At 43.8% G+C, this 27839-nt stretch overlaps 1 protein-coding gene across 8 annotated transcripts in view; it reads right to left on the reverse strand.

Annotated features, from left to right (window-relative positions):
- The window catches only part of SULF2 (sulfatase 2), a 504100-nt gene extending 480168 nt beyond the window's left edge, over window positions 1–23932 (reverse strand). For all 8 annotated transcript variants that reach the window (XM_068262650.1, XM_068262646.1, XM_068262649.1 and 5 more), the window contains exon 1: window positions 23829–23932. The gene's annotated coding sequence lies outside the window, so the exon portion shown is untranslated. The remainder of the gene's footprint in view (window positions 1–23828) is intronic.
- Between the last annotated feature and the right edge of the window lie 3907 nt (window positions 23933–27839).

Raw genomic sequence — 27839 nt, forward strand, 5'->3', positions numbered from 1 at the left:
TAAGAATTTTTATTTGGATGAACCCGGCCGTTCTGCAACAGCAGATCCGGTCTGTACTGCAGATGCCAAGGGCCCCGGGAACACTAGGGATTGAAAGAGTGGAAACCAAGCTCTCCTTGGCCACCAAGGAGCTATCAGTATCACCTCCACACGCTCTGTCTGAATCTTTCTGAGGACTCTCGGTATTAATTTGAACAGAGGAAATGCATAAAGCAGACCCTACGGCCATAGAATTGACAGAGCGTCTATCCTGCTTATTGAAGCAGAAGGATCCAGGGTACAAAAATCTTTTACCTTTGCGTTTTCCGGATTGGCAAACAAATAGAGAACAGGAACTCCCCAACTCTCCGTGATCTCCCGGAAGGTGTCCGGATTGAGATCCCATTCCGACTCTTCCACCAAGTGTCAGCTTAAGGAATCCGCCCGTCTGTGGACCGTCGATATGGATTCCAGATTGGCCTCTGACCATGACATGATCTGTGATGTCAGGTACTGGAGGTCCGGCACTCTCGTGCCCCCGTTTCCTGACATAACAAACCGAGACAAAATTGTCCGAAAACACCAGAACCTCCGAGTTGGAGAATATCGGATGCAGGGCCTGTAACCCGAGCAGAACTGCCTTGAGTTCCCTGTAATTTGAAGATCTGTGAGACATCTGTTGGTCCCACGACCTCTGAGCTTGGTGACCTAGGCAGTGGGCCCCCCCAAGCACTGGCGTCTGTGTACAATTTTAACGGAATTTCCTGAGTCCATCTGCGACCCTGATTCAAATTGGCTGGTTGATCCCACCAAAGAAAGGAATCTACCCCCTGTGCTGGCACTATCACCAACCTGTCTAGTGTTTGATGATTCCTGTCCCAGTTCGTCAAAACCCAGGTCTGAAGCTCTCGAGAATGGGCCTGAGCCCATTCCACTGCCAGAATGGCAGAAGACATCAGACCTAGGAACGAAACTAATTTCCGAAGAGATACCAGAGGATTCAACCTGATCCCCAGAACCTCTGACCTCAACCTGTCTACTTTCTGCTCTGGTAAAAAGACACGCCTGACCGTCATGTCCCACCTGAGACCTAGAAAAATCAGACTCTGAACCGGATCTAGGTGAGACTTCTCTGTGCTTACTATCCAACCTAGTTTGTTCAAGAGCTGAAGCGAAAAACCTAGCTCCCTTCGCAAGGCCTCCCGAGTTTCTGCCATAAAAAGAAAATCGTCAAAGAACCCTTACATTGTGGAGATGCAGAAAGGACATCACCTCTGCAATAACCTTTGTAAAGATCCTTGGGGCCGACGAAATTCCGAACGGAAGAGCCTGATATTGAAAATGGCATACAGACTCTCCCGCTTGAACTGCGAACCTCAAATACTTCTGAAAAAGAGGGTGAATGGGAATGTGGAGGTAAGCATCTTCCAGATCCACCGTCGCAAGAAAAGCCCCCGGAGACATGAGGTTTCGAACAGAGGCAATGCTCTCCATTCTGAATTTCTTCTCCACAATGTAAGGGTTCAAGGGTTTTAAATTCAAAATCATGCGGAATTTCTCCGACTGCTTTTGAATTAGGAATACTCTGAAGTAGAACCCCATTCCCAGCTCCTGCTTCGGAACTGGCCGAATGACGTTCTTCAGCAAAAGGGAAGACACGGAGTCCATCAAAGCGCCTGCTCTGACTGGATCCCTGGGGATCGATGTGATCGTAAACCGGGAGGGAGGAGGGGATATAAATTCTATCCTGTAACCCTGCTGAATAAAGTTCAGAATAAACTTGTTTCCCGTTATCTCCCGCCAAGCTGGCGCAAAGTGGAGAAGCCACCCCCCCCCCCCCCCCATCGGGATCTGGGCGTCATTTTGTGGACTTTGCTGTGGCCGAGGTTGGCTGGGGCTTATTGAAAAGGAACGGCCTGCCTCTACTTGCGTTATATGTCCACCTTTTATTCTGTCTCTGTCCCTTATTTGACTGCTCTTGTCTGAAAAAGGGCTTTTTATTCTGAAAGGGCCGCTTAACCTTCCTCTTTTTTTCCGGAAATTTGCTGGCTTTATTGGATAATCTTTCTAAAACTGAATCCAAATCCTTCCCAAACAAAAGATTACCTTGGAATACCATTCCACAAAGCTTCTGCTTGGAAGTGACATCTCCTTCCCAGGTATTTAACCAAACGGCTCTACGTGCAGAGTTGATCAACACTGCTGTTTTCGCTGAGAGACTCAGTAGCTGCGTCCGCCAAAAATGCAACAGATTTAATGATAACCGGTAAGCTCTCTAAAATCTTTGCATGTGGTGTGCCATCCTCCAAATCTCCTGAAGCCCCCAAATCCATTTATCTAAATTACGGGCTACACATACTGAGGAAATGGCTGGTTTAAAGGAGAATGATGTTGAATCCCATGCTCTTTTAAGAAGGACTTCCGCCTTCCTATCCATCGGGTCCTTAAAGGCTCCCATATCTTCAAAAGATCAATCTGTATCTTTTGAACTTTGGGAGAGAGGAGCGTCCAAACGCGGACACTTAAACAATGATTCATGCTCCTCTACATTAAAAGGGAACCTGCGCTTGAATGATCTAGGAACAAACAGCCTTCCCTCAGGATCCTTCCACTAAGCGGAAATAACACTTTTAATTGCTCTGTGGACTGGGAAAACTCGACCTCCCCGATCCTCCAAACCCCTATAAATGTCATCCTGAGGAGTAGAGGTCGATCTAGGTTCTTCAATCTGCTCTGAATCATAGACCGCTTTAAGCAGCTCTGAAGTGTCCTCAGCATTAAACAGATATCTAGGTATCTTAGCCCCCAACTGATCCATAGAAGCATCTGACTCAATCAACTCTCCCTCATCAGACTCCTTAGATATGTTGTCCAATGATAAAGGAGAAGAATCCTCAACTCCCCCAGCCTGCGAAACCCCCATCTCCCCTGAAGGCACAGTAGGGAGCACAGGCAATGGAGAAGGCTGATCAATGGAGACAGAACTAGTCTGAGGAACCTGTGATTGAGAAGTAACCACAACAGTCTGATCAGCGGGCACCGGTGGCAAAGCTGCTGGTGCCTGCGGAAAAGGAACCATCTGAACCGGACAAGGAGGTAGAGCTGCTCTAAATACCGAAAACATAGTAGCTAACTCCTGCTTCATAGATTTCATTAAATCTAACAATGCAATTGTAGTGCTCTCGGGTCTTGGCACATAAGACTTGCATTCCACACACAAAGTTTTAGAAGACCCCTCAGGTAGCCTGCAGCCACATTTAGCACACTTATTAGTTTTACCAGTGCTTTTAAGTGGTTTCTGAAAAAGAGCAGACAAAGAAAGAACCCAGAAGGGATACTTAGCTCCTGAGTAACAGAACAACAAATGCAGCTATGCAACAATTGTTACAACACCTTACCGGCTGCTGCCCTGTCTGATCACCAGTGACAGCGAAGGAGTCTACTGCGTCTCTGGAGCGGGCTCTGATGACTGCTCCATGGCCCCTGCAGAGATCACCTGCACTTGGTGCAGATCTCACGGCGTGCTGGGTGGTCCGCTCGCTGAGTTGTGTGGCATGCCACTCTGTGCGGTGTGCAGAGTCTGTACCGCGTGCTGTGCTGTACGGCCTGCTGAGCTTGTGCAGCGTGCTGTGCGGCGTGTCAGAGCTGCGTGTGGCTTCTGTAGTCCACCATGCCGACACAAGCCGCTTCCTGAGACCGCCTCTATTAGTATGCATGAGGCCAACCGATTCTCCCCACTCCAAAAAGTGGATGCAAGGTACCGCTGACCATAGCCCCACTAGTCAGATCGCGCCCAGCGCTGACCCAAACAGCTCTCCCCTAAATAAATATTGATCTATTCCTGGCCAGAAAGACGTAGGTGCCAACAGGCTTCCCTACAACCAGGAATAACTTCATAGGTGCTTCCGTGTAAGAGTCCAGGAAACTAACAAAAAACTGGAGGAGATGGGGTGGGATTTATACTAAATTGTTATGTTAATTCTTTCAGGTGTTTCCAATTTGGGGGGGGAGACTTACACAATCTCAGGAGGGCCGTCCTGGAGGACGTAGGGAGGAAGTATGTAGACTATCCCTCTACTGAGAAACTGAAGAAGAGAAATCCTTTAATCTTAAGCCGCTGACTACAATCTTGTTTATTACACCCATGGATGGTGAGACATTGGGAGGTCTAATCATGGGCCTATTGGATCAACAGCCAGCCAGATATCCATCTAGCGCTGTGCAATATAAAAGCCTATATGGCTGACTATTGTCTTATGACAATAATCAGCCAATACAGAGGTGAGCACATTATCTCATGTATGAAACAGTCACACAGGGAGCGCTTTTGTTTTCCACATCCCCTTTTATCTTTCTTATCCCTCTACGGAGCTATCCAACTATTTAAAATGTTTCACTTCAGGTGCTCTTAAAGGGGCCCATACACTGGTCGATTTCAACCATCGATCGATTCTATGCAATCGATAGGAAATGGATTCTATCAAATCTAATCGATCAATTTGCAGCCGATCCAGATCGATTTGATCTATCTGACAGGATGGAAAATATAGCTCGATAACCCATAGAGTTGCATTGGATCTAATGATAAAATAATGCATTTAGATCAATTTTCAATAGATGTACAATAGATTTCATTCTGAAGTCTATTGGAAATGTGTTCCTAGTGTGTGGCACACATCAGCTAGATTCCTGTCAGATTTGACTTGACAGGCATCTAACAGAAATCTATCTGATGGTCGAATCTGCTGCAAACCTGTTAGAGCGTTTTGCTGGCGATTTCGGCATAACGCTTTTAAGTGTGAATGGGGCCTAAATGTATGGCCGCCTTTAATGAGTATGGATAATGCTAGAGTGGGTACAGTTAATAAAATTCAAATAATTTTGATTAAATATGTATTAGGCCTCATTCACACTTCATGCGCTTTCAGGGTTGTGGAGTCGGAGTTGCAGTCGGTGCAATTTTGGGTAATTGGAGACGGAGTCGGTGGTTTCATAAACTGAGGAGTTGGGAGTCGGATGATTTTTGTACCAAATCCACAGCCCTGGTGAGTATTTAACTAAGGAGTCGGAGTCAAGGAGTCGGAGCCATTTAGGGTACCTGGAGTCGGAGTTGAAGTCAGTGGTTTCATAAACTGAGGAGTTGAATGATTTTTGTACCGACTCCACAGCCCTGTGCGCTTATGTCCGGTTTTTCTCAGCACATCAATGTTACAGATTGATACATGTTGATGAAAAGCAGACAGAAGTGCACGAGTGTGAATGAGGCCTTAAAGTGAGTCTGAAGCCTTAAAGAGACACTGAAGCGAAAAAAAATGATGATATCATGAATTGGTTGTGTAGTAGGGGTAATTACTAGAACATTGGTAGCAAAAAAAAAAATCTCATATTTTTATTTTCAGTTCTACAGCTTTTTTTTAATAACATTGCATCATTCTCTAATATTTGCAATTTAAACATTACTCAGCATTCTACAGACCCTAAAAGTTTTTACAGAACCGGCAGTGAACTTTTGACCTGTCCTGCACTGTTCTCTGCAAAAGAAAAACACAATACAGCTGAGATAACCTTTTCAGAAGTCAGAGCTCTATGTGACTTTCAAAGTCGCAGAGCTCAATGGCTATTTGCATAGATAACTGAAGTTTTTTAACTCTTCCTGTACTGGAAACAAATATTAGACTTATGTCTCTGCTCCTAATTCTTTATTTCTTAGCTGTACTACACAACCAATTAATTATATCATATTTTTTTTCGCTTCAGTGTCTCTTTAATGAAAACAAAAAACAGATAGTTACCTAAGGAGAGGGAGGCTCTGGGTCCTGTTCCTCTCCTCATCCTCTCGTTCCCCCTCAGGCTCCTCAGTTTGAATCTCTCGCCACGGGAGACTTTCACAGTCTTCAGAGACACTCGGGCTCATGAAGACCAGCGGCACTGTACTGCATGTGCTAGGGCGCTCGCGAGTGAGCAGTATGGAGCAGCCCGTCTTTGGAAGCCCAAGTGCTTCTGAAGACTGCCGAAGCCAGAACAACACAGAAGAGAGCAGTCTACGACCGACAAATTGTAGGCTGCTAATGGGGGAGCCTGCGGGGAAATGCAGGGACCGTGAGGAGACCGGGAAGGCTCTGCAGGACGCAGAGCCTTGCCTCTCCTTAGGTAAGTATCTGGGTTTTGTTTTTGTTTTTTTTAATTCGCTTCAGACTCCCTTTAAAAAGTTAAATATCGGTTTAATGAGTACAACCTTTTTAGCCTAAAAAACAAAAAAAATGCACCTTTAACAAACAAAAACACGCAAGGTATAAATGTCAAATGTTTGATCCCATTTAATGACACTTCATGGAGTTCTCCTTTAGAATCGGGGCCAACTTATTTTGAGTACTTTATTTGCTTGCTGGGTTATATGTAGTGTTAGATAATTGGAGCAATAAAGCAGGAAGCAGAAGCCTCCTCCACTCCTGTTTTATCTAATTACTCATCTCTATTTAAACGCTGCTTTTAAAGAGAGTATAATAACCTCTCTCCCCCAAATAGATTACTAATTTTCCACTGTAAGACAGGCTTTGAAGGTTCTGGCACATTCTCTCTATGCCTCTGCAGTAACGCTGTCTATGAAGGGAATGAATTTACCATCACATATAACTTTCTAACATTCTGATTGGTTGGACGCGGTCACTTCGGTGTCATCTGAAGAGGATTTTGAAGAGAACGTTAAATACTTACCTCAGCAGTGGATAGTCCGGAGGATCCGCCCATCCTCTTGTAGCCCTCCATTCCAGTGCTGGGTCCCTCAAAGCATATTTAACATAATATACAAAGCATATTTAGCATATTCTTCTCATGGTCGCAGTGCGTCCCGCAGTGTGGAAGCTTCTCCATACTGAGAATGCGCAAGTGCAATCCACAAAAAACATTTCTGATCGATTTTGTATAGAAGTGATCAGAAAATCGATTAGAAAAATAATCGGAAATCAGATCGGACTTGTCGATAACAGTCAATTTTACCATCAATTTGACGGAAAATTGCATCATGTGCACTAGCATAAGATAAGAGAAAATTTTCTTCACTGAAGAGCTTTTTGAATGAAGTGGATGCATCATGCCCATGCAATGGCAATTCCCAGCATTGGAGCCAACATCACTCCAGGGTAAAAAGCAAGTAGGATAAGTGCATGAACAATACAGAATAGGGGCACAAGTTATATTGTAGGTTATGCCACACTGTAATTATATTTTAAAAATACACCAAGCAGTGTTGCCAACCCTTTAAATATGGACATATATGAAGCACGGTGGTGTTTGTGTAGTTAGTGCGCAGAAGCCTCTGAAGACGCTCAAGTGAGCGAAACGTTCGTTAGGCGGCACCGCTGCCCCCCACCTCACCCCACAGCCAACAGAGTCAGGGTAGGAAACAGGATATATGCCATATATTTATGCACTTTTTAATGTATCAGCCGGACGAAATAAAGCTGTTTTATACGTTTGGAACCTGCAAGTGCCAGCCTGCTCCTTTCTTATCTGATTGAAACTGCTACCTGTATTCTTCTTGGGGTTGAGCACGCATTATCCGATACCTAACTACCCTGCTTGCTGCCTCTGTACGTCTGCTACATTGCTGTATACTAACAACGCTACAATTCTGCAGTGCCTGTTCTGTTTCTCTATCTCTTCCAGTAGTGTAGTTAGCGCTCTCGCCTTGCATCGCTGGGTCCCTGGTTTGAATCCCAAAGCCAGGGCTCTATCTGCATGAAGTTTGTATGTTCTCCCTGTGTCTGCGTGAGTTTCCTTCCACATCCCAAAAACATACAGATGAGTAAATTGGCTTCACCCTAAATTGGCCTTAGACTATGATACACACACTACACAACACATACATATGATGACTATGGTAGGGATTAGATTGTGAGTCCCTCTGTGGGACAGTTAAGTAATGAGACAATATACTTTGTACAGCTTTGTGGAAGATACCTAATAATAATAATAATTATACAGGCCGCCTGGCTAGTTAGATGCCGTTTAGGCACTGATTATATGTAAGAAGCCCCAAAACCTGTATAACTTTGGTGTGTTCGTATTTAACCACTTAATGACATTGTATCGTATTAAAACGTCATGTTTGAGCCAGTTAACGGCAGCATGACGTTTTAATACGTTGCCGTGTGCGCGCCGCTCCCGCCGCCGTTTACGTCGGGATTCCATGTTCAGTGATTGGGGAAGAGGACCGAGCAGTCCTCTACCCAATCGCAATGCCTGGAATGAATGGAATTGACCGCGATCAGCGGCCTCGTCCATTCATAAAACAGGAAACAGTCACAGTGTAGTTAAAATGTAAAAAGAAAAAAAAAAAGTGAACACCTCCTATAACAGGAGAGTGTTCACTATCGCCATCTTGTGGCCAAAAAGGAAAATTACACATACAGGCACATACATACATACATAGACAATCTTAATAAGCAATTCATAACTTACACTTCCAAACCCCCCCCCCCCCCAAAAAAAAAAAAACACTTGTAAAAAAATAGTTTAAAAAAAAGAAAAATCAAATAGTTGCCTTAGTACTTTTTTAATCTATATTTTATGAGGGAAAATTACTTTTACTTTACTACATAGGGGCTGGTAATTATGGATCGGACAAAACAAAAAAACAAAAGCTGAAAAATAACACCTATATTTCAAAATAATGTATTGTCGCCATACATTGTGATAGGGACATAATTTAAACGGTTTAATAATTGGGACAACTGGGTAAATAAAAGGTGTTGTTTTATCCACAGGAGAACGTTTAATCTTAAAGGATACCACAACTGAAATGTGACATAATGAGATAGACATGTGTATGTACAGTGCCTAGCACACAAATAACTATGCTGTGTTCCTTTTTTTCTTTCTCTGCCTGAAAGAGTTAAATATCAGGTATGTAAGTGGCTGACTCAGTCCTGACTCAGACAGGAAGTGACTACAGTGTGACCCTCACTGATAAGAAATTCCCCTTTTTTACCTCTTTCTTGCTCTCAGAAGCCATTTTCTGCTAGGAAAGTGTTTTATAGTTGGAATTTCTTATCAGTGAGGGTCACACTGTAGTCACTTCCTGTCTGAGTCAGGACTGAGTCAGCCACTTACATACCTGATATTTAACTCTTTCAGGCAGAGAAAGAAAAAAGGAACACAGCATAGTTATCTGTGTGCTAGGCACTGTACATACACATGTCTATCTCATTATGTCACATTTCAGTTGTGGTATCCTTTAATACTATAATGGCCGAAACCTGAGAAATAATGAATTTTTTCCATTATTTTCTTATTTTTCCCATTAAAACACATTTAGAATAAAAAAAAAAAAACTTAGCAAAATGTACTACCCACAAAAAGCCTAACTGTTGGCGGAAAAAAACGAGGTATAGATCATTTTCTTGTGATAAGTAGTAATAAAGTTATTAGGGAATAAAAGGGAGGAACTCTGACAGGTGAAAATTACTCTGGTCCGTTAGGCCCCATTTACACTTAATCAGTTGGTACGCTTTTTTTTTCCCTTCTCCATAGCAATGCATTGGCAGGGAACACACTTGACTTTCAGTTTTACGCGCGCGTTTTTCTGCATACTTTTTCTGCGCACCAAGTGTGTTTCCATGCAGGAAAACGCGCGCGTTTTTTTCACAGCAGCTGATGTAATTGATAGAGAAAACTGCCAAAATGTGCAGAGTCATCATGCAGAATGTCAGTTTTTTTTCTGCGTGCGAACAACACAGTAAGTGTGCACTAGCACATTGATTAACATGAGTTCTCAGTTTTTCTGTGCAGAAAACGCGTACGAAAACTGTCAAGTGTGTTTCCTGCCTGACAAAAAGATTTCAGTTAAAACGCGTTAAGTGTGAAAGATGCCATAAGATAACATAGGTATTACTTTGAAAATCTGTTGTCCTTTCTGTTATAACTGAGAGTGAGGGCCCGTTTCCACTTGTGCGGTGCGAATCGCTACGGTAAAAATTTGCATGCGGATGCGAATTTCGCATGTGGTTGTATGCAAATTTTCATGCGAATTCGCATGGATGACGATGTATGCGAATTTAACCATGGCAGTGCTGGTGTGATTTTCCATTGTTTCTATGAGAATTCGCATGAAAATTCGCATACCCAAACCGCATGCGAATTTCCTATTAAATACATTGTATGCGATTCGCATAGCGGTATGCGAATTCTGATGGCTCTGCCATGCGAATTTTTTCTGTGGAAAAAGTCCCATTCACTTGTATTGCTATGCGAATTTGCATGCGAATTCGCGATAGTGGAATGGGCCCTAACTGATTAAGTGTAAACGGGGCCTTAGGGTAAAAACCCTTGGGGTGAACTGGTTAAAGTGAGACTGAATTGAAGAAAAAAAACTCATGATACTATGAATAGTATGAGTAGTACGGATAATAAATAGAACATTAGTAACAAAGAAAATAGTGTCATATTTTTATTTTCAGGTATATAGCCTTTTCTTTTTTTTTATTGAACATTGGATTATACTCTAAGGGCCCTTTTCCACTAGCAATCGCTAGCGTTCACGCTGAACGCTAGCGATTGCTGAATCGCAATTACTGGCGATTCCCCGACGTTCGCGGCCGCGATTTTGCTATGCTATGCACTGCATAGCAAAATCGTGGCAATTATCGCTCCGCCGCGCGTTCGCGTTCCCGGCAAAAACGAATCGCGGTAGTGGAAATGACCTACCGCGATTCCTATGTTAAAAAGCAAACCGTAGCGATTGTAAAATCGCTAGCGGTTTGCGTTTTTGCGATTCACCCAGCGCAAACGCGCTGGTGGAAAAGGGCCCTAATGGTTGCAGTTTCCACAATACTCTCAGCATTTTACATGGTTTCACAGAGCAGACTACTGATCCTTTGAACTTTTCCATGCAAAAAAAACCATAAACAAAGAAGAAACAATGAAAGACAGTTGAGATAAGAGCTTCAAAAGATAATGCTGCTGTCCACCAAACTATGGAAAGATGCATATCATTTTAAAGCTCTCTTTCTCCTCTTTCCAATGATATATAAACCGCCGCCCTACGCCTTTTAGTATTTGCTATTTTGAAATTGCCGCGGCCGCGATTTAAATCACGAAAATAGAGAAAACTAAAAGGCGTAGGGCGATGATTTAGGTGTTGCCAGAAAGAGGAGAAAGAGAGCTTTAAAATGATATCCACCTTTCCATAGTTACTTGTATTACACAGGACGACACTTTCCCCAGTGTCAGCAGCTCCATTCAGCAGAATGAAGCTGCTGACTTTAGGAAAAAGTCGCCCTGTGTAATACAATGTAACTATGGAAAGATGGATATCATTTTAAAGCCCTCTTTCTCCTCTTTCTGGCGACACCTAAATTGTCACCCTACGCCTTTTAGTTTTCTCTATTTTCGCGATTGAAATGGCGGCCGCGGCAATTTCAATCGCGAAAATAGCGAAAACTAAAAGGCGTATGGCGGCGGTTTATATATCATTGGAAAGATGAGAAAGAGAGCTTTAAAATGATATGCATCTTTCCATAGTTTCTGCACTGCTCGGAGTCCGTTTAAAGAGGAACTCCAGTGAAAATAATGTAATAAAAAAAGTGCTTCATTTTTATAATAATGATGTATAAATGATTTAGTCAGTGTTTGCCCATTGTAAAACCTTTTAAACCCCTGGTTTACATTCTGCGATTTTTTTACATGGTGACATTTTTACTGATGGCAGGTGATGTAGCTGCTGCATGCTTTTTTGGCAGTTGGAAACAGCTGTAAACAGCTATTTCCCACAATGCAACAAGGTTCACAGACAGGAAACTGCCAGGAGTACCACGGTCCTCAAGAGTTTCTTGTGGTAGGAGTTTCACCCCAATATCAGTCATACAGCGCCCCCTGATGGTCTGTTTGTGAAAAGGAATAGATTTATCATGTAAAAGGGGGTATCAGCTACTGATTGGGATAAAGTTCAATTCTTGGTCGGAGTTTCTCTTTAAAGTCGCAGAGCTCACAGAAGCTCTTTTTCATAGATAACAACTGAAGTTTCCTAACGCGTCCTATACTGGAAACAATATTAGACTTATGTCTCTGCTCCTAATGTTTTATTTCTTAAGCCCCATACACACATTCAACAGCGGTCTTTTAGGCTCTCACAACTTTTCCTGTGAAACACCTAAAAAAAATCTCTTGCTATTGTTCGAGCAGCTGATAAGACTGATAAAAAGTCAATCCAAATGTTGAATTGACTTCTTATCAGCTGCTTGAACAACAGCAAGAGATTTTTTTTAGGTGTTTCACAAGAAAAGTTGTAAAAGCCTAAAAGACCACTGTTGAGTGTGTGCATGGGGCTTTAGCTGTACTACACATACAAATCATTATATCACAAGTTTATTTTCACTTCAGATTCCCTTTAATGGGATGATTTGACAGCCCTGACACCAAAAGTAACTCCATTTGTCCAAGAACTCTCAATCAATGCTAGAATTTGCAGCATCATCAGAGCTTGACAGTGATATTCATCATTAAACACTGCACAGGGAAATCAAGGAAATTATACCATGCAGCAGAGAGCCAACAATAATCCAAGTACAATGTGAAAATTGCTCGCAGTAGCACAGTGTTGGATGCAGCACCCAAAAATGATGGCAAAAACAGGAGCTAAAAAGACAGAACTTTAAAAGCGGAGACAAAGCATAAGGAATTAACCACCAACAGATGCAAGAAAATTCTGCTAGAACACCTAAGGGCTGGTGCACACCGAGCGGGTTTTTTGGCGTTTTTGCAGCCACTTGCGGCTTGGTCAATGTATCTCAATGGGGTGGTTCACACCAGAGCGGGAGGCGTTTTGCTGAAACGCATACTCCCAAGGTGAGGCATTTTTTGGATTGCGGAGATGTTTCTGCCTCCAATGTTAAAGAGAATCTGTATTGTTAAAATCGCACAAAAGTAAACATACCAGTGCGTTAGGGGACATCTCCTATTACCCTCTGTCACAATTTCACCGCTCCCCGCCGCATTAAAAGTAGTCAAAAACTGTTTTAAAAAGTTTGTTTATAAACAAACAAAATGGCCACCAAAACAGGAAGTAGATTGATGTACAGCATGTCCACACATAGAAAATACATCCATACACAAGCAGGCTGTATACAGCCTTACTTCTGAATCTCAAGAGATCACTTGTGTGTGTTTACCTTCTGTCCCCAGCTTCTCTCATGCACTGAACATTACAGGCTTCCTGCAGACAGCTCTGCCTATGTCGTTAATTCCTCAGTATGTGACAGACCAGCTCCTTTCACAGCCTCCAGAGGAGGATTTTTATCCAGCTCTCTTCTATCACTGATAAGATAGCAGAGAAGCTGCTGGCTTATGTAAATAAAACACACACTGGAGTGTGCATAGAGGAACAGTTCAACACTGAAGAACTTGGCAGCCTTCCAGACACAGGCCGACAAGTCTGACAGGGGAAAGATACATTGATTTATTACAGAGATGGTTATAGTAGAAAGAGCTGCAGCAAGCCAGATCACATTAGAATAGGTTTAGAAACTTGTAGGATGGTAGAAAAAACGTTGTAATTTTTGTTACAGAGTCACTTTAAGTATAGGAAAAATGCAAACCGTTCTGAAAAACGGCAGTTCAGAGCGGTTTTGCCTGCGTTTTTGTTACAGAAGCTGTTCAGTAACAGCTTTACTGTAACAATATATGAAATCTACTACGCCAAAAACACTTCCCAAAACCACAAAACGCTAGCTGAAACGCTACAGAAAAATAAGAAAAAAAGCGTTTTAAAATCTGCTAGCATTTTGCAGATCTGCTAGCGGGTTTTGGTGTGCACCAGGCCTAAGAGATGGTAAAGAAAAAAAAAAAGTTACGAGGGAGACAAGAATGATGGAGGGATTGAGGAGTGTAGCTATAAAGTAGAAGAATATGGGACTACTTATAAAGAGAAGGCACTATAAAATACTTTTTTTTTCCTATGTTGCTACTGATTACAGTAAGCAGTAACTTTCAGACAGATCTAACAGGTTTTGGACTAGTCTATCTTCTTAGAAGGGATTTTCGGTATTTTCTTTATTTTCTACAAAAGCACTCTATGGAAAAGAGGATGGTGGAGTCATTGTAAAGGAGAACGATAATGGAAGAGCAGTTATGAAGGAAGCAGGTGATGGAGGATTAGTTATCATGGGAGGAGCTGTTGGAAGAGTCAGGCCCATATGTAATTCACTTTTTTTTCCTGAGTTTTCTCCTAGGAGGTAATTTTTTATCTGCCATTTAGGATCACTTTTCAGCACTTTGCAATTGAAAAAGTACCAACAAGTAGGTGAAAAAGGGCCGTCAAAATTATTCGAAGGCCTCGTTCACCTCATGCTCGCTTCCGTGCGCATTTGGAAATGCGTATGATGTGCGACACGCAAGAACGGCAGAAGCCCTTCTGCCGTTCACATCATGCGTGCTGCGCAGCAGTATGATGTGCTTGCACACTGCTGCATGCATTTTGCCTGCAAGCGCAGAGCTGACCCCTTCACTGTAATGAATGGGATCAGCAGCACAGCAGTAGCGGCGCAGATGGCATGCTATCGGAGTCGGTGGTTTCATGAACTGAGCATTCGGAGTTAGATAATTTTTGTACCGGCTCCACAGCCCTGCAATCAAGCATCAAAGGATCAATTGTGGCCCCTCCACAATTTAGGAAATTAAGATGGTGGAAGTACTTCAAAGAGGACCAAGTTTGTAAAATATAAAACATTTAGGCTGGATCCACAATATAAGCGCTTTTGTGAGCGCTTGTGATTGCTGAGCACTTTTTACCATTCACTTTAATTAAAATCACAGTAAAAAATCACGTAAAATCCAGGGTTGTGGAGTCGGTACAAAAATCTTTCGACTCCAACTCTGACTCCTCACTTTATGAAACCACAACTCCGACTCCAACTCCGGGTACTCAAAATTGCACAGACTCCGACTCCTCAACTCCGACTCCTTAGTTTATTAAATCAACGACTCCAACTCCGAGTGCCCAAAATAGTCCCCCGACTCCGACTCCTCTACTCCGACTCCAACTCCACAGCCCTGGTAAAATCTTTATATATTTTTTAACCTTTGTGTATTTTATGTGTTTTTTACCATGATTTTAATGAAAGTGAATGGGAAAAAAAATCGCTAAACAATCACAAGCGCTCACAAAATCGCTTATATAGTGTGGATCCAGCCTTAATGTAAACCATAGTGAAAGCTTTGCAAGAATTGCAGAGTTACTAACCTACCAGTCTCACCTGTAAATCATTTGTCCGAAACTCCACCCCACACTCGGCAAAACCGCCATAGCGTTTTCTGCCCAAAGTGTTTCCAAAGCACTGTGGCCACCCCCACCTGCATTGCCACAGCTGTGAAGTCAAGAGTACTGGAAATGCAGTTGAGAAGTCGGGAGCAATTTTTGGGTACCTGATGCCGAGGTCTTTCAAAAATGTACCAACTTCAACCCCCAATATATTTAAAATGGCTCAGAGATGAAATTAACTCAAGCTCCGATACTTACCCGGGGCTACTGCCACCCCATAAACATGTCTAAATCCCATGCCATCCTCCCGCGGTCTGCAGTTCAGCCGCAGTAAGCTCCATTACCAGCCTCAGTGATGTCAGTCCGGGTCTTCTGCACATGTGCAGGAGATCTGAGCGTGCGCAGTAGACCCTGACTGGCATTGACTGAGGTTGATAATGGAGATCACCGCGGCTGATCGGCAGGTCGCGGGAGGACGGTGTGGGACTTAAGACACGTTTATCGGGCGGGAGGAGCCACGAGTAAGTATATATATAATAGTCAGATTATGCTTTTGCTTTCTGTAAGAAATAAGCGCAGTGAGTAGTTGTTTCACTAGCGTGTCGTCAAGCTGATCTATTATGCAACCTGATAATTATAGAACAAATTTAAACAGGATTATAAAATGCTACAAAAAAGTCTTTTAAATACCTGAGCTGTAATATATTATTACATTTGGAATTAGTGTTTATATAATTTAGTCAGTATTATAAAGTACAGTACACAATAGTACAGAGTAGTAGTCTACATAAACACTGAGTGGCCCCATAAATTAGAGACAACACTTATTTGAAAGTAAGCCAGTCCAACAGTGACGTGGAGTGACGTAGCATTGCAGAGTTGCTAATATGGGGAACCCTCAGCCTCAAGTGATATAGTTATTACGGAAGTTAATGTCAAAATGGGTAAGACAAAAAACTTAAGTGAATTTAAATGAGGAATGATTGGCGGTGCAAGAAGAGCTGTTGCAAGCATCTCCGAAATGACGACTCTTTTAGAATTTTCTCGCCCCACAGTATCTCGGGTGAATGAGAGATGTGAAAGGGTGCTAGCACGCGTATTCCGCAGCAACAGTAGAGCAACAACACGACAAATGACCACTGAGTTCAATGAAGGTGCATCACAAAGCATATACCAATGCACAAAAAAAGGATTTAGCAAAGGATGGGCTTTAGCAGCAGGAAACCATCAAGAGTGCCTTTGGTATCATAGAAAATTAGGAAAACGCCTGTTGTGGGCATTTGCCACCAAACTCAATCGGTCTCAAATTGGTTTGAGGAACATCAATCAGAGTTTCAGCTTCTTCCAGGGACAGCTCAGTTCCCTGACTTCAATCCTATTGACCATTTATGGGACGGAGTCGAAAGATCACTTCAAAGCTTGGAAATACCACTATCCAATCTGACCCAACTTAGAGCTGCCATTATGTCAGCATAGGCCAATATCCCTCAGCAACAGTATCAGCAACTTGTTGAGTCCATGTCAAGAAGAGTATCGGCTGTGATCAGAGCTAAAGGTGGACCAACTTGTTATTAGAGGGTGTCTCTAATTTTTTGGCCACTCAGTGTACACTGTCTGTAGTGTTGCTCATAATCAAAATTACGACTACAATTTGCTGGCTGCGGGAGAACTTACCCATGTCGCCGCCTATAGCTGAAGCGGTTCACTCCCATGCTTCCACCTTCCTGGTTGAAAGAGGACGCATGGGTTTGACATGGAACGCAAGTGAACCACATGGGATATAGGCAGTGACATGGGTAGGTTAACCCTCTCCTCCCACGGCCAGCAAGTTGTACTTGTATTTTCCATCACAAGCAACATTAGTTGTGTGCAGATCTTATGTGAAACCACTGAGATTGTTTGCACATAGAACACCAAAGTATTGTCTATTGCTCAGAAAGTGCGTAAAAAAGGAGAAATAAAGGAAGAATGTCTTCCTTTTCTCCCACAGATGAAGCTTAGGAGTACATTAAGATGTGGTCGGAGTAGGTTCATCCAAGACGACAGACACCTGCTCAGTAGCAGCTTTGAGTTTTAGATTCATTTCAGCCGACTTATGTCGCAATGTTTGTGTTGATTCGGGAGCTAAAATCATACTCCATTCTAGTGCTGAAATATTTCTGTTACTGTCCTTTACTAACAGATTTCCATGCATATGTTAAAAAAGGACAATAACACATAAAATCAGAAATTAGCAAGGGAAAACAGATGGTTAAATAGAGATCCTAACACAGAAATCCAAACACTGTATCAGCAATACCTGGGATTCTTGGGTTTGGCTCGAATGATGGATTTTCGGGGTGGAACTTGAGGGTGACCCAATTTCAACACAGACAGGACTACCTAGGTCCCAACAAGTGATCAGTGGGCTTGTGTGCACTCTCCTGTGAAGCCGGAGTTGGAGTCGAGGCAATTTTGGGCACCCGGAGTCGGGAGTCAGATGCTTTTGGTACAAAATCCACAGCCCTGTTAAGTATTAGACTAAGGAGTCGGAGTCGAGGAGTCGGAGCTATTTTGGGTACCCGAAGTCGGAGTCAGAGTTGGAGTCGTGGTTTCATAAACTGAGGAGTCGGAGTTGGAAGATTTTTGTACCGACTCCACAGCCCTGCTCCTACCCAGAGCTGTGCATAATATTTTGCATATTTACCGAGTACTAAGCAATCAGGTAAGTGATCCTCTGAAGTATCCCTATGCCCTCCAGCTCCCCTGTACTGGCTGACATGAAACATTACTGGTAATGTTTTGTCCTGATTTCTATATATCCTAATGCTATAACTTTATGTTTTATAGCCTCCTGATAGGAACAATAAACACAACCTTACTTTTTTGTCTGTTGTTTTATCTTCAGGGTAAATTAAAGTGGACCTGAACTCTTGCAGGGGACAGAAGGGAAACATAGAGAAATGCATCCTGTATGTATTTATAGAGTTAAGACTAATTAATGTTTCCTCATCTGTGACTAATCACCAGTGTAATTTGTTCTCTCAGCTGTGTCAGCTCAGGAATCTCTTCTGCCATGGCAGAGCAGCTAATTTGTAAACATAGGATGTTAACAATACATCTGCTTCCACAAAAGCAGGAAGTAGACACACTGCAGATTTATTGCAGGATTTGTATCAGCTGTAACAAATAAATGTTTTCCTTTAAAGCTAGGTTCACAGTAGGACGCTCAAGTGTTGAGTTACTTAATCTTATAACGCAACTTATCGCAATACAATTAAAAGTTTATGCGAGGTTCACAGTGCAACGTTAGCGTTGCAATGTGACCTGTAGCATTATGGTAATGCACTGCAGCAGTGCGTTACCTCTCAATGCACACGTTTCCAGGCACAGGAAAGCATACTTTTCATTGATTGTATGCTTTACTGTACCTACTGTATGCAACGGTAATGCAGCATTAATATGCGTTACCACTTTCTTGTTGCGTTGTAATGTTGCCTTGCAAATTTACAATGCAAAATTGTACTGTAAACCTAGCCTAAAGGTTATTATGCTGTTGTATATATGCAGAGAGGAAGTTCTGAGTTCACGTCCGCTTTAATGATTGTAGTTTCTTAACCCATTCAGGTTCCGTCGTTTTCACGTGAGAAATGTTCACCTCCCATTCATTAGCCTATAACTTTATCACTACTTATCACAATGCACTGATCTATATCTTGTTTTTTCCACCACCAATTAGGCTTTCTTTGGGGGGTACATTTTGCTAAGAGCCACTTTACTGTAAATGCATTTTAACAGGAAGAATAAGAAAAAAATGGAAAAATTCATTATTTCTCAGTTTTCAGCCATTATAGTTTTAAAATAATACATGCCTCCATAATTAAAACTCGCATATTGTATTTGTCCATATGTCCCGGTTATTACAGCGTTAAAATTATGTCCCTATCACAATGTATGGCGACAATATTTTATTTGGAAATAAAGGTGCATTTTTTCCATTTTGCATCTATCACTATTTACAAGTTTAAAATAAAAAAAAATATAGAAATATTTCATTTTTACATTGATATTTAAAAAGTTTAGACCCTTAGGTAAATATTTACATGTTTTTTTTTTTATTGTAATGGTTTTTTTTTTTTTTTATACTAAAAATTTTATTAGGGTACTTTTGGGAGGGTGGGAGGTAAACAATAGATTTATAATGTAAATGTGTGTTAATTCTGTTTTTTTTTTTTTTTTTCAGGTATAGTATTACTTTTTGGCCACAAGATGGCGGCCATGAGTTTGTTTACATGACGTCACTCTAAGCGTAGCACGCGCTTAGAGTGACGCATCAGGAAGACGACGGCCAGAAAAAGCTCAGCTTCCGAGAGAAGCTGTCGCTTTTTCAGCGGGGGAGAGGAATCAATGATCGGGCTCCGTAGCCCGATACATTGATTCCTTGGCTACCGAATCAGCGGCCGGGAGTGCGCGTGCACGCGCACGATCGGCCGCGGGGGCGCGCGGTAGCGCGCATGGTTCCTGGACGTAGAAACTACGTCCAGGAACCAAAATAGGTTAACCATAGCATAAAAAAAAGCCATAGACATAGTCTATCATCCATAAAGCATTTCCGCATGCGGAAATGCTTAATACCGCTGACTTTACAGAACACTCAGCAAAATCCCCATTCATAAAGCCTCTTTCCGCATGAAAAGTTGACATTCCCGTGCAGAGCGATACATTTCCGCCTTGTGCGGAGTTTTTCTAGATTTATCTAGAAAAAGTAACAAACACGTCCATTCAGAAAGATTAGAGCAAGCGGTATGCGGAAGGAAAATACTGCTTGCTCGACAGTAGCGATAGGCGGGCGGATTACTTGTAAATGAATGGGACGGACCTCCCAAGCAGCATCAGACAGAGCAGCGCACGGAGGGAATCGGGCAGCTTTTATGTTTCCGCATGTCTTCCGCCACGCTACCGCCAGCTTCCTCCAGAAAACCTCCGCACTTGTATCGCAACAGGCAACTTCTTTATGAATGACCACCCAGAAGTCTTAAGTACCGCTTGCGGAGAAGAACGGTGTTTTCCCGCACTACCGACTGGTCCTTTATGAATGATAGCCATAGACTTAACAGTACATTTTGGAACAAAACTTACAGCATCCTCATTCACGTTGGCAGTAACAGGCTTAGCTGGCCAATAGGGTTCAGCTGTCTGACCAGCAGTGTTTGGGTTTGATCCCAAAAGCAGACACCGGCATATATTTAAAATTTCTGATCTATGGCAATGATGCCATGCCTTGAATTTTATGCTTTCAACCAACATGGAAAATACATTAGTAAATTAAAAAGTGAGGAGATGCAGTTGGAGTTACGGTAAACTGAGAAGTGAATACACACAGTACATTTAGGGCCTGTTTCCACTGCACGCAGATTGGATGCAGAAAAACTAACTCCAATGAATGCCTATGGACCTGTTTCCACTAAACACAATTTTTCTGATGCAGGTTTTCCCATAGGCATTCATTGGAGTCAGTTTTTCTGCATCCATTCTGCATTCATTCTGCGTGTAGTGGAAACAGGCCCTTACACTACATACACACACTAGATCTACAGTAGACTAGCGGGTGCTCTCGCGATCCCGTTGTGGGAGCATTCTCTGCATATGCGCAATAGCACTGCACATGCGCAGAATGCTCCCGGCTATGGGAGTGTGATCATGAGAGACTTAGGGCCACACATGCGCAGAAGCTCTGCAATCGTTACTGAGCGGACAGCTGATCACTGGTACACAGAAGATCTGCGGCGAAGATAACACGGGGCCGGAAGAAACACCAGGTTACTAAAGCTTTATTTGTACCTATCACCTCGGATTTCCTTTAAGGTGTCCACTAATAATCCAATTTCCTGAGCCATCAACTGACCGATCCTATAAATGCAATGGGTCGGAAATGAGCAGACGTACCCAACGGCAAGGTAAACTGGCACTAGTCTACTTTAGTGGGCCCAGCAAGAATTCTCATAAGAAACAGCTCTACAGCCACAGCACCCTCTACAGCACAAAGCGTTGTGATTGGCCAAATAGTGAGGGCAACAAAGCGATGTGATTGGCCAAATAGTTAAGGCTTAGTTTACAACAACCTATCGGAAACCTAGCAGTTAGAGAGGGTGCTGTCCATCCAATCACATTAGCAGAATTTCCCTATGAGGTTTTCTACTGAGTCCCCTAAAGTAGACTAGCACCGGAAAACTTAACCAATCCAATAATCTGCGATTCAGTAATCGTAAACCGATCAGTAGATCAATCGTTCGTTATCGATCAGTACCATTAACTATGCCGGATCGAATGGGATTGAATGGACACCTTAAAGAGACTCCGTAACAAAAATTGCATCTTGTTTTTTATCATCCTACAAGTTCCAAAAGCTATTCTAATGTGTTCTGGCTTACTGCAGCACTTTGTACTATCACAGTCTCTGTAATAAATCAACTTATCTCTCTCTTGTCAGACTTGTCAGGCCTGTGTCTGGAAGGCTGCCAAGTTCTTCAGTGTTGTGGTTCTGCTATGAACTCCCCCTTCCAGGCCCCTCTATGCACACTGAATGTGTGTTATTTAGATTAGAGCAGCTTCTCTCTTCTCTCTTATCTTTTACAAGCTGGATAAATCATCCTCTGAGCTGGCTGGGCTTTCACATAGTGAGGAATTACAGACAAAGGCAAAGCTGTTTGCAGGAAGAAAAGAGCAGCCTGAAACTTCAGTGCATGAGAGATGCAGGGGGAAAGAAACACACAAATGATCTCTTGAGATTCAAAAGGAAGGGTGTATACAGCCTGCTTGTGTATGGATGTATTTTCTATGTGTGGACATACTGTACATCAACCTACTTCCTGTTTTGGTGGCCATTTTGTTTGTTTATAAACAAACTTTTTAAAACTGTTTTTAACCACTTTTAATGCGGCGGGGAGCGGCGAAATTGTGACAGAGGGTAATAGGAGATGTCCCCTAACGCACTGGTATGTTTACTTTTGTGTGATTTTAACAATACAGATCCTCTTTAATGCCCGGTACATGCCATGTAATTTCCCGTCAGACAGACTTGTCAAATAGATTATTTTAAGACAGGTCCAATCTGCTTTCCAATTGTTTTTCTGATCAATTTTGTATAGAATTGATCAGAGAAATGTTCGGAAATCAGATTGGACCTCTCAGAAATAATCGACTGGATCCTTTCCCTGACAGGAAATTGCATTGTGTGTACCAGGCATTAGGGCTCTTTACATGTGATTCCGATTTATGTGTCTGATGTGATTTTAAATACGTTTCTGATTTTTGATGTGAAAAGTCCTGCATGCTGCATTCTTCTTCTTCTTGTGTTGCTAGCATCTAGTGAAAATCGCAAATTGGAAATTAGGATTGTGACTTGCAATCTAAAAGAAGCCTGAGGCTTCACTGCAAATTGCAATGACGATTTCATTTTTTCACTGGATGCTAGCAACACAAGAAGAAAAACGGAGAAGAAACACAGCATGCAATACTTTTTTTAATTGCATCAAAAATTGGAATCGCATGTAAAATCGCTTCAAAATCGGAATTGCATGTAGTGTAAGGGCCCTTTTCCACTAGCCGCAATCCGATTGAACAAGTGGATAGCCGGTGTTTAGCCGATCGCCAGAGCACCATGATTCACATGTAAACCGCAGTGCACTTTTTCCATTAGTGCATTTTGATTTTTCCTCAAGTGCAATCATAGTGCTGTACTATTATTTTGCTCCCGACGGTGAAAGTCGCATTGGCGTTGAGTGGAAAAAGAAGCTTTTGCAAATGCAAATTTCAATTGTGCTTGCAAGTAGAAAAGGAACTTAAAGGGGTTCTCTTGCATGTTCTAAAAAACAAAAACTGCCACTTACCTGGGGCTTCTATCGGCCCCCTGCAGTTGGAATGTCCCGAGCTGTCCTCCTCTGATGCTCCGTTGCCTGCCGCCGGCGTAATTATGTGTCTAACTAGACGAATAGAACTGCACACGCACGTCATCGGGAGCTTACTGCGCAGTACGAAGTTTTCTTGTACTGCGACTGCGCAGTAAGCTCCCGATGATGCGCGCGGGAGCGAGCACGCACGCAGCCGCAGTTCTATTTGTCTAGTTAGAAGAATAATTACACCGGTGCTGGCGGCAGGGAACGGAGCATCGGAGGAGGATGGCGCAGGACATTCCAGCTGCAGGAGGCCAATAGAAGTCCCAGGTAAGTGGCAGTATTTGTTTTTTAGAACATGCAAGAGAGCCCCTTTAAAAGAGCCCTGATACTGTATAAGCACATGACTACAGTATGGACTGTTTACACACAGTACAAACATCAAACTATACAGTATAGAAAGAAGGCAAGTTAGCATCAAAGCAGAGCAGCAGACTATGACACTGTGTGTAATATATATATATATATATATATATATATATATATATATATATATATATATATATATATATATATATATATATATATATATATATAGCACAGTATCTGCCCGCACTGTGACGCTGCATGTAGCACACAGAGTACAGTATACGGTGCAGTTTCCGCAGTACAGCAGTAGTTATCACACAGACGGCACTAGGCAGTTCAGTGAGCTAGGCAGGTACCTGGCAGCATGTTCCTGGCGGTGTCTCCGCTCTGCTCCCGGTCTGGGAAGAAGCACCGGACGGCGCTGAGGAGATGCCAGCCCCGCCCACCTCTCCACCTGACTGCATAGAGGGCGGAGTTTCACCACACGGCCAGCTCGTCCTGACAGGATTCCCGCCAGAGAGAAGAGGAGATTGGCTGCTCCGCTGTTTGTTCCTCTCTCCCCGACTCACTCATCCCGGAGGGGAGACTGAGGCGCGCTTTGTATGGCTCCCCTTCACCTATCCCAGAGTGAAGGTACCCCCGTCCCCAGACTGGAGAGACCCCCTCACTTCACTGCCTCCTACCCCCCCTGCCTATCCTAGAGAGGAGAGACACCCCCCACCCCACCCCGTATTGCACCCCTCTGAGAGACCAACTAACTTCAATGCCTTTTCCCCTGCCCATAGCTCCCAACTGTCCCTCTTTGGGAGCCCTGCCTCTCTGTCCCTTTCCTCATTTGTCCCTCTTTCTATATAAATAATGAACTAAGAAAGAAAGGACCAGTGTGGTTTGAATTACAAAAAAACAACATATTTTTCTTATGAAATCTTTATGGCATGCGTGATTGGGGTGTGTCAAGGGCTTAGGGGTGAGGTGGGGAGTGGCTTAAAGGAGTCATCAGGCAAACTATAGTAAAATGAGTGGTACTTACCAGGGGCTTCCTCCAGCTCCAAGCTCCCAGGATGTCCCTCGCCGCAGCTCTGCCCGCAGCCGTTCGCCGCAGGTCCGTCCCGGTCCCCGGCGATGACATCAAAGCGACCTCCAGGTTGCTCTGTACTGTGCCTGCGTGAGCTGTCAATCACCGCCACGTGGGCTGGAGCGGACTGCGCAGGCGCAGTAGTTCTGTTGAGCTGTGTGCTCAGCAAGCAGTTGCCAGGCAGCAGTGAGCAGTTGTGAGAGTTTGAGAGGCATTTCACTGCCTAGAAACAGTTCGTGGAAAAGAGGCCTAAGTGTCCCTCTACAGGTCAACACGCACCATACAATCTTGGTTGTACAAATTTATCAAATCTATGTAGTATAAGGGCCAGCAGATTGAAAATACCTTGAATGATTGATTGGATAAGCTCTTATACAACATGAAAGTGGTAATATTGATCAACCAAGATTGTATGGTGTGTGTTGAGCCTACTCATCTTAAAAAGTTGGGAGGTATGCCTGCCTGTCTTAGAGAAAAGAGACCCCCCCCCCTTCCCCAGTACACTGCACCCCTCTATTCCCCACCTGTCCCATAGAGAAGAGACCTCCTCACTTCTCTGCCTCCTCCCCTGCCTATCCCAGAGAGGAAAGGCACCCCTCTGAGACACCCCCTCTCTTCACTGCCTCCTCCTCCCCTGCCTATCCCAGAGTGGAGAGCCCCACTCAGTGTCCATGCACTGCTCTATTCTCCACCTATCCCATAGAGAGGAGACCCTCACTTCACTGTCTCCTCCTCCCCTGCCTATCCCAGAGTGGAGAGCCCCCAGTACACTGCACCCCTCTATTCCCCACCTGTCTTAGAGAGGAGAAACCCCCTTACTTCACTGTCGCCTCCTCCCCTGCCTATCCCAGAGTGGAAAGCCCCGCTCAGTGTCCATGCACTGCTCTATTCTCCACCTATCCCATAGAGAGGAGACCCCTCACTTCACTGCCTCCTACCCCCCTGCATATCCCAGAGAGGAAAGACCCCCCCCCCCCCCCCCCCCGGTATTACACCCCTCTATTCTTATCCCATACAGTAGAAACTACCTATCTATCCCAGACATCGGCGTGCTCCTCTCTGCACAGTGAACCTGCCTCCGCCTATTTCCAGAGAGGAGAGACCACCTCAGTATATGGTCCCCTCTCCTGCCTCAAACAATTTGCAGCAGCATTGGATTTTTCTATTTTCAAGCTCTATGAATTTGCTCCAGCTCAGAATTGCATGTATCATTCCCCACTATCCATGGCGGCCTGGTGGGGGAATAGTAATTAACACGCCTCGGACTTGTGCAGAAGTAGGATCCGCTATATACCGGCTGTATCCTGCGCCCAAGTCTACCGGCGCCGATTTCAAATGTATGCTGAAACCAGCATGCAGGTAATCTTGTCAGATTTGTTAGAGGCTAGGTGCACACTTAGCAGAAACGCAAGCGTTGCGCTAAACGCTGAGTTTTTGCCGCTAATAGAAGTCTATGGGCCGCATGAAAAAATGCCTATAAAAAATGCATATGCATTTTGTATGCGTGCATTTTTAAAAACTCTGGTTTTGTTGCATAATATTAAAAACCGCACATAATGAAAGTCAATGGGAACGCAATGTTTCCCGTTTTGAATGCGTTTTAATTGTTTTGTGATGTATTTCCGCTTTCTGTTGTCTTCCTAGTGATTTGCATACAACGCAATGTAAAAACGCATTGAAAACGCAAATGCACTAAACGCACATGACAGAAAACGTGACCTTTCACGTTCTGTTGTGTGCACCCAGCCTCAGAAACATCTGCATGCTTGTTCAGAGTCTTTGGCTGAAAATATGAGAGATGCAGAGGATCAGCAGGACAACTAGTAATGGTAATTGGCATTGTTTAAAATAAAAAAAAATGTTGGTCTCCACTAGTGTTGGGCGAACAGTGTTCGCCACTGTTCGGGTTCTGCAGAACATCACCCTGTTCGGGTGATGTTCGAGTTCGGCCGAACACCTGATGGTGTTCGGCCAAACCGTTCGGCCACATGGCCGAACTAAGAGCGCATGGCCGGACGTTCCCCGAACGTTCGGCTAGCGCTGTGATTGGCCAAACGGGTCACGTGGTTCGGACCCGAACGCGCTCTGATTGGCCGAACTGTCACGTGGTTCGGGTAAATAAATACCCGAACCACGTCATATTTCCGCCATTTGTCTGTGGGTTTAGCTTTGGGTAGGCAGGCAGGGTAGTTCGCGCTCCAGCCACGCTAGCCAGGGTCCCCCCAGTCATTGTGTCGCTGCTGGGAATAGTAGTACACCGCTCGCTCAGCATTCTGTTTACTGCCACTCTGTGTACCTCGCTCAGCCACACTATATAGCATTCTGTTTACTGTTCTGTGTCTGCTGGGAATAGTAGTACACCGCTCGCTCAGCCACACTATATAGCATTCTGTTTACTGCCACTCTGTGTACCTCGCTCAGCCACACTATATAGCATTCTGTTTACTGTTCTGTGTCTGCTGGGAATAGTAGTACACCACTCGCTCAGCCACACTATATAGCATTCTGTTTACTGCCACTCTGTGTACCTCGCTCAGCCACACTATATAGCATTCTGTTTACTGCCACTCTGTGTCTGCTGGGAATAGTATTACACCGCTCACCCGCCACTGTATAGCATTGTGCTCTGTGTCGCTGCTGGGAATAGTGGTACACCGCTCACCCGCCACTGTATAGCATTGTGCTCTGTGTCGCTGCTGGGAATAGTGGTACACCGCTCACCCGCCACTGTATAGCATTGTTCTCTGTGTCGCTGCTGGGAATAGTGGTACACCGCTCACCCGCCACTGTATAGCATTGTGCTCTGTGTCGCTGCTGGGAATAGTGGTACACCGCTCACCCGCCACTGTATAGCATTGTGCTCTGTGTCGCTGCTGGGAATAGTGGTACACCGCTCACCCGCCACTGTATAGCATTGTGCTCTGTGTCGCTGCTGGGAATAGTGGTACACCGCTCAGCCACACTATATAGCATTCTGTTTACTGTTCTGTGTCTGCTGGGAATAGTAGTACACCGCTCGCTCAGCCACACTATATAGCATTCTGTTTACTGCCACTCTGTGTACCTCGCTCAGCCACACTATATAGCATTCTGTTTACTGCCACTCTGTGTCTTCTGGGAGTAGTAGTACACCGCTCACCCGCCACTGTATGGCATTGTGCTCTGTGTCGCTGCTGGGAATAGTGGTACACCGCTCACCCGCCACTGTATAGCATTGTGCTCTGTGTCGCTGCTGGGAATAGTGGTACACCGCTCACCCGCCACTGTATAGCATTGTGCTCTGTGTCGCTGC

The sequence above is a fragment of the Hyperolius riggenbachi genome, chromosome 12 (genome assembly GCF_040937935.1).
Source record: "Hyperolius riggenbachi isolate aHypRig1 chromosome 12, aHypRig1.pri, whole genome shotgun sequence".
NCBI lineage: Eukaryota > Metazoa > Chordata > Amphibia > Anura > Hyperoliidae > Hyperolius > Hyperolius riggenbachi.